We start from the raw sequence: 15,299 nt of genomic DNA, 5'->3' as shown, positions 1-15,299 counted from the left end.
CCTAGGCAATCCATTTACTATTTGTCTTAGTTTTCTCAGATGCACCTACCTTCCAGGGTTGTTGTGAGGATAAATTAAGGTAATATTTCTAAAGCATTTGCACATTTTAAGTTGTTATGTAAATGCTATTAATTATTATTATTGTTATATTGGTACTTTCTAGTAGCTGTACCATCACTCAGAAGTTCCCAAGACAGAATTCCGTGAAAACTGAATAGAAAGGATAGTCAGAATTTATGCAGACTCTTTTAGCCATGTGCTAATTTGCATGACTGCCCTTAATATCTTTCCTGAGTTGACTTGACATGGTACTTGTTCATCCCTTGTTCTTAGCCTCACCTCTGACATTTTAAATCTTGGGAAACTAAATTCTTTTCTTTTATATACATACATTTCCTAATAAAGTCTAGAGATTTACATAATTTTTTGCTTTTATTCAAAACATAGAAATATAACAATCTCTTCTAAACCACACCTAGACAAGGATTTTATTAGTTGCATATGAAAAAAAATATATGTTTTTTGTCAGTATCAATCCCAGAGGGCACTAAAATGTACTTTTAAAGTCATGGCATCCTATGTTGGATCAAGATACTCACCTTCACATGGCTCCCAGAAAATCATCTGACTCTCAAACTATTTGAGCCTTGGGGGAAAAAGTTAATTTTACTTCTTATCTTTCAAGCACTTCCTGATGCTTCTTCTTCCTTAGTCCATTCTACTATTCCAGCTGTCAGGAAACAGATTATTGGAGCAGTGAGAGAAGTAGGCATCAAGAGAGTAATGAAATAGAAGCAATCACCCTGAAAAACACTAGAAAATTGTCTGGGATTAAAATTTAGTTCTTGATTCTCCCTCCTTTTCTTCACTAGCTCATCCTTCATATTTATTTCATTTTCAGAAGGACATTAAATTTTCCTCTAAGATTCAAGAAAAAGAAGAGTGGACATATTTATTCTTCCATTCTCCTTCATTGCTTCCATAAGGTCAGTCAACTAATCCTTAACCTGATTCAGGATGGGGCAGAAAAAAAAATGCTATTGGTAATGCCTAAATTAGAACTTAATTCAGTTATAGCCTTAGACACACAATCCACTTTTTGTTGTTGTTTAGTCTGTTAGTTGTGTCGGTTTCTTTGTGACTTCAAATTAAGTTTTCTTGGCAAAGATACTAGAGTGATTTACCATTTTCTTCTCTAGCTCATTTTATAAATTTAGGTTAAATGACTTGGCAGGTTCATACATTTAGTTACATGTCTGAGGTTGGATTTGAATGCAAGTCCTCTTGACTCCAGGGCTGACACTCTAGCCACTGTATCACTTAATCACTAATTTTTAGTTCTTTCTTTCTATTTGTTTATTCCTTTAGGTTTTTTTCTTGACTTTCACCCACTCAACTTCAAGATAATCATACATTTTTTAGGAGGGAGCAGTAGGATACTGTGGGAAAGACTACCTGTAGAAAGTGGGATATGAGCTAAGTCTTAAAGGAATCTAGGAAAAGCAGGATTTGTAAAGTGGGAGTGGGGGAGAGAAGAAAAAAAATCATTTTAAGTATCCAGTGAAAGTACAGAGTTGGGATATGGAATATCAAGTGCAAGGAACACCAAGGAAACTGGTGTCTCAGGATCAAAGGACCTGAGGAAGACTGGAAAAGTAGGGTGGGGCCAAATTGTGAAGAGTTCTGACATCAAACAATATTTTATATTTGATTTTGAAGGTAATAGGGAGCCCCTGAAGTTTATAGAGTCATATGGTCAGACCTGTGTTTTAGGAAAATTACCTCTTTTGCCCCCCCCTCCCCAATTCATGATGATAATAGTAACATGTTTATATAATGATTTTAGTTTTACAAAGGCTTTATATAAATTATCTCATTTGACCTTGGAAAAATCTTGCGAAGTTGGTGTTGTTATGGTCCTTCCTATTTTATAGATGAGGAAACTTGTCAGTAAAGACAGAAGTTAAGTGACTTCCCCAGCATTATACAAGTAGTAAGATTCTGAGATTGGATTTGGTGTTAGATATTCTTGACTTCAAGCCCAGTACTTTATCTCCCATGTCACCTAGCTGCCTATATCTCCAAGGTCTTCTATTTTATTTTTTTCCCTCAAGAACTTTAAAAACTTTATTAGCTCTTTCTTAGTTCCTTCTACTGGTATCACTTGTCCTTCCATGAATCAACACAATTGGTTAGAGACTGTCAGGTTTAACACTTCTCAAGAGGCTCTCTGTCATGCCATGGATACATAACCTTATAAAGAAGAAGACTATTCTATTGTTTTTTGTTAGATCCACAGATCTAACTCGGTACCTTTCAGCAAGGGGTCACCAATCATCACTATTGGCCTCTTCCTCTGACAATTATTGGATAATTTCTCCCTTTATGGAACCTGTGGAGCAACCTAGAATCCAAGAAGTTGTTTCCTCCACAGATGGTCCATTTGCTGCTTCTAGGAACAAACACATACCTCTTCCATGGCTCCAAAGGCCAGGTGATTCTTCCTTCTTTCTTTCTCTGTGTCATACTTTCTCTTTACAACCATCTGACATTTTCCTGTTTATATCATCTTTCTTTTTTGTTTCTTCTTTGCTGCACTTCTTGAGTTCTTTTTTTAAAAAATCACTCTTTTCTCTTTAATAATTTGAGGAACAAAGATACATTCCTATAAACCTTTCACTTTTTCATCTAGGACACAGACCAACTTGCACTTTCTTAGAAGTTGTATGATTCTGGCAGGAACATATGCCACATGTTCTCTATTATTATTCCCATTATTAATATTAATATTATTACTCACCTGTGAAGTGGGTAGTAGAAGTATCACTATCCCCATTTCATAAGTGAGGAAACTGAAGTTCTAAGAAATTAAAGATTTTCCTATGGTTACATAGTTAGTGTCTCCAATGGAGTTGGGATTCAGGCCATTCAAAATCCAGTGGTTTATCCATTTCACCATGATGCTATCAAAGAAGGTTCTGAAAAGAAAAAAACAAGGGGAATCCAGACAAGTAGATATCACCAGATAATTGCATTCACAAGTCACAACAGAATTCTACTTGCCCTCCATACTTTTTTAAAGGAAGTTCCATTATACATTATACTTTTTTGGGGGGGGGGAGGAGAATATAGCTCTCTTGGACAACTGATGGATAATTTCTGCAACAAACTGCCTATTAATGAGATAGATATAATGAGACCTCCCTGTTTCATTTCATCTTGCTATTGAGTGTGTGTGTATGTGTGTGTGTGTGTGTGTGTGTGTGTGTGTGTGTGTGTGTGTGTGTGTGTGTGTGGTGTGGTTGGAGGGGCCTTAATTCATTTGGCAGATAGAAGCAGTTGAATCACAAAATGAAACTCAGTTTCTACACACAGCATATTCTTGCTTTCTTCTTTAGAAACTTTCCTCTTTTGAATATTAGGCTGTCTAGCCCATTTGAGAGGGAGAGGGAAAATTATTAGCAGATAGTACCAGGCAAGATGCAAGGACAATCAAGGAAATAAGAAAAATCCAATTATCTATTGATATTTCCTTGTCTTGATTCTCCTACTGCTTCTCTTCAGAACTTTCTTTGACAGGCTTCATAGTCAAGTAGATAAACCATTGGACTTTAAATTGGGAGGCCTGAGTCCAATTCCATTGCAGACACTAACTTTGTGACTATAGGAAAGTCATTTAAACTCTCAGAACTTCAGTTTTCTTACCTATAAAACGGGAATACTGATACGTCTACTAGCCATCTTATAAGGTTGTTACAAGGAAATAATAGCTAGCATTTATACAGCATTTGATGTTTGTGAAACACTTCCCATATGTTGTTTCATTTGATTCTCATAAGGTTCTCTTCATGAGGTAGATTCTATTCTTATTCTCATTTCAAAGATGAAGAAACTGAGGCTGAGATTAAGTGATTTTTCCCCACAGTCACATAGCTAGTGTCTGGGGACAGATTTGAAGTCAAATCATCCTGGCTCCCAGTCCAGTACTCTATCTACTGTACCACCTAACTGCCTATTCAAATATGTTAATATTATTCTATGGTCACTAAGTTCCATCTTGATGATGATTGACTTCTGTGAATCTCTGGTACCTTATCTATAAATGTCTACCTTATCTATATCATGGCCTTGGAAAGATCAACTGAGATAATGGATGTAAGAGGCTTAGTAAATAGTAAAACACCATATAATGTGAATTGTTACTTTAATTAGAGGTAACATAGTATAATAGGAATAATTGATATTAGATTTAAAATAGACAGACACCTGCTTTTAAATTTGGATGGCTGTTTACTAGCTGTGTGACTATGAGCATTTACCTCAGTTAACCCCTGGAAGCCTCCATTTCCTCATATGTGAAATGGGGATAATTATACATCTTTATTGAATTTTACTTTTAGGAAAAAAAGTTTTAGGTTTGAAAGCTAAACGGAAGTATCTACTCACCATTAAGTGAACTTTTTGAAGTTCTGAATGGTATTTTCTTTCATTTTCCTATGCTGTTGTTTTGCAGTTATTCAGTCAGTCCAACTCTTTGTTACCCCAAATGAGTTTTTCTTGACAAAGATACAGGAGTGATTTACAACTTCCTTCTCCAGTGGATTAGGCTATCAGAGTTTAAGTGAATTGCACAGGGTCATATTGCTAATGAGTGTCTGAAGTCACATTTGACCTCAGGTCTTCCTGATTCCAGTGCTCTATCCATTGAGCAATCCAGCTGCTTCCATTCTCCTTTAGGGTGTAACCTTTTATGTTTAGATCTTCTACCTATTTAGAAGTCATTGTGATATATGGTATAAGATGCTACTCTAACTCCAATTTCCACTGAATTGTTTTCTGGTTTTCCTAGCAATCCTTATAAAATAAGCAGTCCTTTCTCTGGAAAATTTATGTTTTTGGATTTATTGAGTACTGCATTGGGAATTATGGGTATAGTACATTGCATACACTGTCAGATATAGTCAATATATTATTTTTTCCCCATAACTATTTTGTTCCAAGGTACACTTTAGTTTTTGTGACGAGGGTGGTAATATGTGCTATCAATATTTGGGAATGATTGGTACACACACACACACACATAAAAATGTATGTCTATATATGTATATACAAACGTATATATAAAATCTAAATAATATATTATAACTTGGAAAAATTAAGCGACTTCTTAGGAGAGTAATGGATTTTCATTTTCTGTATCATCCTGGTATTGGTTTATATCTTGCTGCTTTTAACTAGATGTTTCACTGAAAGAGCTTAAGAAAGTCTCTGATGCATTTCAAGGAAGAAGAAGGGGGAATACCATAGATCTGAAATGCTCCTATGGTCTGAACTGTCAGAACCAATGTGGGAACAACACTGTGCTGTGTGAACATGTAAATTGACGAGGTCAAAACCATCCTAGAGACATGAAGAAATATATTTATATAGGATGCGGTGAAATTTGTCTGCAATTAAGTTTTACCAAAACCATCAAATCTGTTGTTTAGTTTTAAGCAGATGTTGAAAAGGTTTATCCTGGATCCTGTCCTTTTTGATAGGATGTCTTTTGATCTGATGCCAAATAAGAAATCTGGATGTTATTTTGGATTGGGAAATTTCCTTTAAATAAACATATTAGTTAAGTATGTAAATCTGCTTATCATCACTTAGGGCACATTGCCAGAATCGGAAACATCTGGGGCCTGGTGTCAGCTGACTTATTAATTCATACTCTGAGTATGTTTCACGCAGGCTATTGCTGAATATTGTTATCTTGATTGCCTAAGTCAGCTGTGTCTTGACAAGAGTTAGTTACAAGTTCTGAGGTTTAAATTTTGACTCATGAGAAATCCACAGAGCAAGCAAGGCCTGTCTGGGTCTAGTGATTTAGATTTCTAGTGCCTTTCAGGATTGAGCTGGAAAATTAATTGTTAACATTTCGGATTATGAATGGCACAGATCTGCTTTATTTATCTGAACTGGCCAGCATGTAATTCCGGGAAGGGATTATATGACCTATTCCTGATAAGCGCTGAAGTCTGGTCATTAATACAACTTTCTGCCATAAAGCTCCCGCCACATTAAGGAACTCTCTCTCCCTCAGGTTAAAAAAGATACTCAATCTACTTCAACTTTTAAGTCGAGAGTGAATCATTTGTATATGATAAAGCTTTCGAGGCTGGCGGATGATAGATGCTTCACAGCATTCTTCCTAATACAGGTAATACAGTATATAAATCCACAGTGCCCTTTGCACTGTGCTCTTGAATTCAAAGGAAAGCTGCCTGAAAGAACACAATGGAATGTGTTTGTAGAGCATCCTAATGAATGAAGACTTTATGCTAAATGGTGGAAATAGTTCAGGCCATTTGCTGGGTGAGCAGCTGAAAACCAGGATCAAAGAGGCAGGAGAAATGGAGTACAGATAACAAGAATGTAGCCGAGCCTTTTAAAGAAGTTCATTTGATGGTGAGTGCACACTTCCATCTAGCTTCTGACCAGGTCAGTCCCTACTTAGAGCCTAAGAGACTTTCTTAGTCTTGCGAAAGGCACCCTGGCTGGATAACACAGCAGGTGCCCTGCTATACCAGGTAATGCGAATTTTTATAGTGGTCATATAGAGACAACACCCCAGCTTTTGTTGTTTGCCCCCAAAGAATGACTTTAATAGCAGAAATTTCACTCCACATAGAAGAAAATCATGGTTGTATGGCAGAGTTTGGAGGAAGACACTTAAGAAACCATAAAAGCATATTATATAGTTGATGTGTTTTCTGCCTAATTATAAGATCCTCTTTTCTACTCTTCATCTCATACTCTGAGATTTAAGTCAGAAATTTTTACTCTTCCTAAGTCAACCACCAGGGAATACCCTCCTTCTGGGCAAAATGGAACCACAAAATTGCTCATGTCTCAGTCACAAGTCTATTAGAAGTTTTGGCACCATTCACTTACTTTCAGTAAACTTGTTAGTCTTGCTAATGAAATAATGTCATAGGAAAACTTACTTTCTTGTTATCATGCTAGGAAATTGTGTTCTCCAAGGGACAAGAATAAAAGAAGTCTATCCAAAGGACAGGATATCAGACAGTCACACCAGTTTTGACACAATGACACAACCACCACACAGTACCCCAAAGCCATTATTCACAGTTCCCAGCTCACTGCCATATATTGGGAAGCCAGTCAGCAGGCTGATGAAGGAGTCGAGGGGGTAAGAGAAAAGATATAGAGGAGACCATAATTGTCAGCAAAGAGACCTTTCCTTTGTTTATTTATAGTCTTTGCTGCCTAGTGGGCCTGCAGCCACTGCCTTTGATTAACACAGTTGACCTGTGACATTCTTCAGGCAGGGTGCAACCTTGGCAGCTTGAATACACCTGCTGAGCACCCTTTCTGCAGCATCAGGGCTTAGAAGTGCTGACATCAGCCCCCAGACTACCTCAGGAACCTGAGCCAAATATTCTCTTACTTAAGAGTGGGGTTCTCTACTGGGTACTTCTTCCTCCTCTGAAAGTCACATGGCACCTGATCAGCACTTAGGAGGTTGGAATTTGTCTCAAACACTCAACATAACATTACCTGCAGAACCAAACACCTAACCAAGGTATTTTGATTATGATATTCTTTGATACCATATTTATATCTTTATCTCTGTAGGGGGAATGAGAGAACAACCAGTGAGAATGGGATTATAGTTCATCTCATTTAATGCTATTTTCCATTTAAGATTCTTGGAGTGGCAACATTTTGCTCAGGGAGAGGGAAGAAAGAAGGGGAAGAGAGAGAGAGAGAGAGAGAGAGAGAGAGAGAGAGAGAGAGAGAGAGAGAGAGAGAGAGAGAGAGAGAGAGAGAGAGAGAGACAGACAGACACAGACAGACAGACAGACACAGACAGACAGACAGACACAGACAGACAGACACAGACACAGAGAGAGACACACACACACACATACACACACACACACACTCACTCACTCACAAGTCTGTGTTTAATACAACCATTCCTTGATTGTGCTCATGTGGGAGAATGCCAGACATCCCATTGGTTTGAATAGGGGCAAGGATGCAATTTGTCATTGGTTGGCAGGGCTTGTGGACTTATGAATTAAGTTTTGCTCTCTCTCCTGGGAGTAGCTAGCATGAAAGAAAGGATTCTCCTGAGAGTGAGGAGAAACAGCTGGAGAACAAAGAATTATCAAGGTGACAGAATTGCTCCATAAGCCAAGATTTCCATTAGCAAAGGTAAACACAGGATGATGATAAATGGTGATGCTAATTTCTACTGTGTTAATGTATGCATGCATATGTATGTCCACACAGATTCATATACATTGTCTTCTAAAGTACCATCTAACTCTGCAAAAGCCAGTGACATAGATTATAGGTACAGAGGATTGAATCAATGAATTAACAAGCATTTATAAAGTGCCTACAACACATGAAACACTGTGCTTAGTATTGGTGATACAAAGGTGAGGATGTTAAAAGTCCCTATCCTCAAGGAGTTTTCAATATATGTTAGTGGGGGAGAGAATATGAACATGTATGGATATATACAAAATATATACAGAGTATATACAAAGTTACCTAGAGGTCAACTAGAGTAACTTAGAGGAAGAAAAGGTACTAAGAGGTTGGGAAGAGAGGACAAGGAACAATAAAGAAAGATGATTTCCCACCAAATGTAGCTCTTGAGTCGAATCTCAGGGAGGGAATCAGAAATTCCAAGAGGTACAGGTGAAAAAGCAAAATATTCCAGGAATATGGAACCAGTGGAAAGGGATAAGAGATAGAATATTTTAGAGAGAGCTAGAAGGGACCACAGAAGCCATCTAGCCCAACTCCCTCATTTTACAAATGAGGAAACATGACTGGGGAGATTAAGTGACTCATTGAGTAGTTACAATTAGTAGCTTTCAGAGTAGGGACTTGAACTTGAATCATTTGGTTCCATATCCAGTGCTCTTTTCATTATATCTTGTTACTTCCTATTAATGCATATTCCTTCAGTAGCCAGATAATAGATATAGAAATACCTATGGCTTTCTTCATATTAATTTATCACTCAGACACAGCAGCAGGTGCCCCAATGGCAGCCGAACTTGCTCTTTTCTTTCTCCTAGACTCATTGACACACCTCTATTCCCAGCCATTGACACACCTGCTAAGGGGTGTAGGAGAGACCTAGGCAATCTTTCTTCTTGAAGGTGAACTTTGGCTCTTCATAATATTCATTCATCTATCTATTCATTGAACAAACACTGATTGGCAACTTTGGGTGGAACATTGGGCCAGGTGCTCTGGGGTGAGGAATACTAAATAAATAAAAGGCATGCAGGTTCCAGAGAGGAATGGGATATTTGCTCTAAGTAAAAAACAAATGAACACTTAGAGAAGTACTTGACTTCCCTGCCTGGGATACGTGGGAACTTAATTCAAATGTGTTCTACTTTCTTTTCTTTATACAATTCTACCCTTTTCACTTTCTTTGCTGGGAGGAGTTACTGAGTTCATTTTATCCATCACTCCTCTCTCCATGCTTTGATCCTTTGCTTTCTCTGTTACCCAATTTTTTTTTAAAGAACTTAACTCTACTTTCCAGCTTCAGCTACTTCATTTTTGTCCTTATCATTTCAGCTCTCGATTTCCTAAAATTTTATTCTTACCATTTTGTGGGTTGAGAAACTGAGGAACAAAGAAATTGTAATTGTCTTAGTGTAATAATTTGGAGTGTTTTTTTTACTACCTAAAGAGGTTCATATATTAATTATGTAGGGAGTTAACTGTATGTTTAATTTATACTAGGAAAGCTTTGAACTTGTCCTGACTTCAAATCCTATCTCAGTCACAGTCTGAGAAAGACATTTAAACTCCTTTAGCCATAGATTTCTCATCTTTGTAAATAGTGATAATATCACCTACATCAATGGGTAGTTATGAGAATCAAATAAGATAGTATGTGGAAATGGCCTTATACTTTCTATGATTATGGACTTAGAGCAAGAAGGGAGGTCAGAAATTAACTAGTATAACCTCCATTATTCAGATGAAGAAATTGAAGTCCATGAAGATTAAGTGCCTTATCTAAAATCACATAGCTATTTTATGGTAGATTTGATTTGAATCCAGGTCCTATAAGCTGTATTTAAATGTGTCTTACTTTATAAATTTCTGTTTGAATGAGAAAATTGAAGTAATGAGAAAAAAAAGTTAAAGTAAAATGGAAGAATAAAAAGTCAGGCAGGTGAATCTAGAGTTGTCTTCAAGAGAATACTCACCATTGATTCACTAACTTTATCTTTTTGCCTACAGAAATATTCTCCATCTCCCCGTGAACGTTTCTCCTTTCAATCCTTAATAAGACTTTTTTTCCCCCTTTGTCTATAAGTTTGAGAGAAACTAATCAACTGGGAACTTAAAATTTAAACTCTATCTGGAGGAGGTGGTTGGTACTTGTACTCCTAGAATAAATCAAGTGATAGATTATCTTGTGATTTGGTTGGGAACCTTAAATTCTGATTAAACTTTGTAGATGGTCCTATCCTCTCACCAAGGATTATTTAAGTGAGTATAGATTCTCCCGAACAAAGTCTATTATTTTAATTATTTCTTTCAAACACATTTTTATTTGAAAAAATCTTTTATTTTTATATAACCTACATTTTTGTAGATTTTTGTATAACCTAAAAACAAATTTTTATTTTTATCTGATATTTCTAAGTGGATCCATTTTTCAATATATTTATTCATATCTTTTTACGTATAATTATTTTGGAACAGTATTTGTGTTATACAGTTATGTTGGTTATCAGATCCTTTTCAATGATGTTTAATACCAAATAATTTCCCCTAAAAATAGCTTTGTTTCTTAACCTAATTCTATTAATTTTGTCCATACAAAAGCTTGTCACTTTCATGTAATCAGTTGTCTGTATCTGTTTCACCACATATTTGACAGTATGTTATATTCAAGAGCATAGATGATCTTTACTTAAATTTGAAAATTGTATTGGTATCTGTTGCTTTTATATCACATTTATTTCCAAAATAGATCTCCCTAATGAGTCATCCCTTCTAACAAAAAATTAAAAATAAATATGAGGAGAAATAGAAAGCAGTTCAGCAAGGCTAACCATCATATTGACTGTTTTTGTACTGTCTCATTTTTACCCACCTCTTCAATGAAGGTAACAAAATGCATTTTATAACCTTTTCTTAGAGGTCAATATTGGTCATCATAATTACAACACTCAGCTTTGTTCTGTTTTGTAATTGTTATTATTTCTATTGTTTGGGTATTATGTATATTATTTTCTTAGTTCTGTATGCTTTACTCTGTACCAGTTTAAATAAGATTTCCCATGCTTTTTGAACTCTTCAAGTGTTCATTAGCATAAATGTTCTTTTAAATTATTTTTGAAAATCTAGTTTCCTTATTTAACAAATCAACAATAAGCACTATACGACAACAGTCATATATGTAATACATTCTAAAATGCTTCACATTCAAAAACAAAATGCCAAAGTATGGCCACTCTCAAGTAACTCACATTTTATTAAGGGTATATAATACATACAAAAATGAGGAAATATAAAATAATAGGAAGAGGAATAGAATACTGTCAACAAAGGGTAATCTAAAAAGAATTTCCTAGGAAGTGGCACATGAGATAAGCCTTAAAGGAAGTTAAGTTTTGGAGGAGGGGAGGTCAAGAGTGTCAAAAACAATAGAAGATGAATAAATGACAAGTTTCGATAAGTTAAAGAACATTGATTAAAAAAGGGGGGGAATATATATATATGCATATACTAAATACCATATATATGCATACATGCATACATGTGTGTGTATATATATACCCACACATAACCACACACATATGTGTATATAGATAAATAGATTTAAATTTAACATAGGATTTTGCCTACATGATCTAATTTAATCCTCACAGCAATCCCGTAAGGTAAGCACTACTGGTAAGCACTACAGATGTGGCAATCAAGGCTGAGAGAATTTAAGAGAGTTGCCCCAAACTACATATCTAGTGAGCATCCAAAGCAGCATTCAAACCTAGAACTTCTTGCTGCTAAGTCCAATACTCTATCATCTGTGAAATAGTTCCCCAAATTTCAAGGGGACAAAAGTTGAGTGGAAAGTGAAGAAATGGAGGCAAATTATGAAAATAACTTTTTCTAAGAGTTTAACTATGAAAGAGTGGAAAGATCAATAAAAAAATCTTTGATAAAAAGAAAAGTAGACAAAGAAACTCATACCCATGCTTCCTGAAAAATGAATCTCCTACTTAGAGCCTACACAGTGGCTAACCATGGCACCTCCCTCCCAGGGTTGTAGTGAAGATCCAATAAGGTAACAGATGGAAAGTGCTAAGCAAACCTTAAAGCACCAGACAGATGATTGATTAACTATGATGATTAGCTAATATTACATAAGTAGGCAGCAATGAAGAATAAGCAGATGAGAAAGAACAAGAGAAATGATAAATAAGAAAAAGACAAAAAGAGATGAATGAAGGGGCCAACTCTCAGAGGACATGGGAGGGAAGGGGCCTTATCCCCAGGGCAAAAGTGTAGTGATGTCTTTGGTAAGAACTCTTTTTCATTAGTAACTGGAGCAAATGAGGAAAGAATGGGAAATATTTAAAGGAATTTGGATATGCATAATAAAGGAAAAGAGGAAAATTATGGCATATTATTTGTTTTCTCGCCTGAACAAAAGGAAAGATCCTCTGTGAAGAGAGAAGGAATAAGACATGATATAGAACATTTAAAGAAATAATCTAAAAGGATCATAGATCAGGAATGGACCTAAAAGTCCATCTAGTCCAATCTGTTATTTCACATATAAGGAAATTTAAACCCAGGGAGATTATGATTTGTCTAAGTCACACATATATATCTCCATTCCCTGATAGATAAAGATCAGGTAGTTCTCCAAAGAATATCAAGGTATTTGCAAACACATGAAAGAAACCTCCAGATCACTAATGAAGAAAACATGAAGCTTTATCTCACATCCTGCAAAGTGGCAAAGGTTACTCCCAAAATGACAATGATCAGTCTTGGAGAAGTTATAGAATGATCAATATACTAGCACATTTTCAATGCATCTGTGAAATGATAAAATATAACCATTTTGGAAAGCAATTTGGAAGTATGCAAGTACAATTTAGTTTATGTACTAAAATGTTCATACTTTATGAACCAGATATTCCTTTACTGGGCTTAAATACCCCAAGGAAGTATATAGTGCATTATATATGTATATGTATGCACACATATGTAACAATACTATTTTGTATTATATATCTATTTACTTGTGTTATACATATAATACAAAATAATGTTGTTGAGTTTTGGGGGAGTGTATTATAATTGGAGAAAGCAGAGAAGGCCTCTTGGAGGAGATGGTCCTTGAGCTGAGCTTTGAAGAGGAGCTGAGGATTACAAGAGGCAAAAGAGAAAAAAAAAGAGCATTCTAAGCAAAGGAAAACAGTCAATGTCAATATAAATGTCTAGTAAATGTCAGATTTGGATCACCAACAAAAGCTTCATGAAGGAAGTAAGACTTAATTGGAATCCTGAAGAACAACTAAGAGATGGATAGTTGGAAAAGTGAAGGGAGCTCATTCAAGGATATGCACCTCACATAAAATGTCATGTTGTAATATTCAATGTCTTCTTTCACCTTAGTTAACATAAAGTGACTCTCTGATGCCCAGTGCCATTTTGAGTGTTGTGCAGAAGAAAACATTCCCACCTTAGAGAATCTTATGCTCTACAATGGAAATATTAACCTATATGGCAGCTTTGGCTTTGAACATTCATATTCCAAGTGCTGTGGGATCAATACACCTTCAAATACCTCCCTATTCACTAAGGCATTATCTCCCCATACTTCTTTGTCCCTGCCTCTGTTTGTCAACTTTACAATCCTTTTATTGCCAGGAAAAGCCTTGGGAAGCTATGAACAGAAGGAGGGATTATAAAAGGATTTTTTAAATTAAAACATGCTTTCTTCAGGACAACAGAAGCACAATACCTTGGCTCTCTGCTGGTGAAAAGATGTGTTTTCTTTTTTAATTAGAACACTGCTCCATTCCATTAGTGTGGGACAAGTGCAGTCACACAATTGAGTTGCCAAGCCAAAGGGAAAAAAAGATGCATTCTTTGCGGTCCTCCCTCTGTGTTGATGGATACTAAAAACAGCCCTGGAAAAGAGAATCCATGTTACAAATAATAACAATAATAACAGTGATCATAATAATCATAGTAACAAAATACATTTACATAGCAATTTATAGTGTCTTTATTTCATAGCAACTCTCTGAGGTATATAATGCAAATATATTGAAAATCTCTTTTCAGGGAAACAGTTTGATCAAGGTGATATGGCTTTTAAGCATCAGAACCAAGAGTCAAATAGAAGTTTCATGATGACTGGGCCAGTGCTTTTTTCTATCATACTGTAATATATCCCTAACTTTTACTAGTGGAATGATTCAAGTGAAAGGCAATAATAGGTAGTAATTAATAATAATAATATTACTAATAGAATTTTATTTATGCTTTAAGGTTTATAAAGCATTTTCTTGATATATTGGTTTCCACAAAAAAGTGAGATAATTTTGCCTATTTTACAGCTAAGGAAACTGAGGCAGGCAGAGTTTGAGTGACCTACCGGAGGTGACAGAGCCAGAAAATACCTGAGGCAGAATTTGAACTTAGGTCTTCTTGACTTTGTGTTGGGCATTCTATTAACTATGCTACCTTGCTTCCAATTATAGAGAAATGGAAGAAGCTTATGTCATGAAGGAACAGTACTTACCCTACTCAAATTTCCACTTAGGACCAGAAGTTTAGAACTAGAAACAACTATCTATCTATTCCAACCCCTTCTTTTTTTTTCTCCCCTATGGTGAAACAAGACTCACAGAGATAATTAATTATATAGTGAGAGAAGTGAGATTTCCACTCAGATCATGATATTACAGACTATGGGATCATAAATTTAGAGATGAAAAGAATCATTGGCCACTGAAAAGGTAAAAAAATCTGACTTCTTCATTTTCCAGAGCAGAAAACTGAGAGACATAAATGTTAAATGATTTGCCAAGAGTCACAAAGTTAATGAATCCCTAAGCTGCATGTGAACCCCGGGCTTCCAGACCCTAAGTCTTAGTGCCTTATCCCCTACCCCATGCTGCCTGCCCCCTGTTTCTTTCTCCCATGGATTGCCTCCTCATGATTATTCTAGTATATGAGGTAGAAAAGCTGCCTTGCTTATCAAAGTCTTT

At 35.9% G+C, this 15,299-nt stretch overlaps 1 long non-coding RNA gene across 1 annotated transcript in view; it reads right to left on the bottom strand.

Moving 5' to 3' along the window:
• Positions 1–2,852: 2,852 nt before the first annotated feature.
• Positions 2,853–15,299, bottom strand: part of LOC141557561 (uncharacterized) — a 48,752-nt gene continuing 36,305 nt past the window's right edge. Inside the window, exons 2-3 of the long non-coding RNA XR_012486828.1 lie at positions 14,045–14,213; positions 2,853–2,978 (exon numbers count right to left, since the gene is read on the bottom strand). This is a non-coding gene — a long non-coding RNA (uncharacterized LOC141557561). The remainder of the gene's footprint in view (positions 2,979–14,044; positions 14,214–15,299) is intronic.

This window comes from Sminthopsis crassicaudata, chromosome 2 (genome assembly GCF_048593235.1).
Source record: "Sminthopsis crassicaudata isolate SCR6 chromosome 2, ASM4859323v1, whole genome shotgun sequence".
Lineage (NCBI taxonomy): Eukaryota > Metazoa > Chordata > Mammalia > Dasyuromorphia > Dasyuridae > Sminthopsis > Sminthopsis crassicaudata.
Note: the sequence above shows the minus strand (reverse complement) of the source record. Positions and strands in the feature narration are given on the sequence as shown.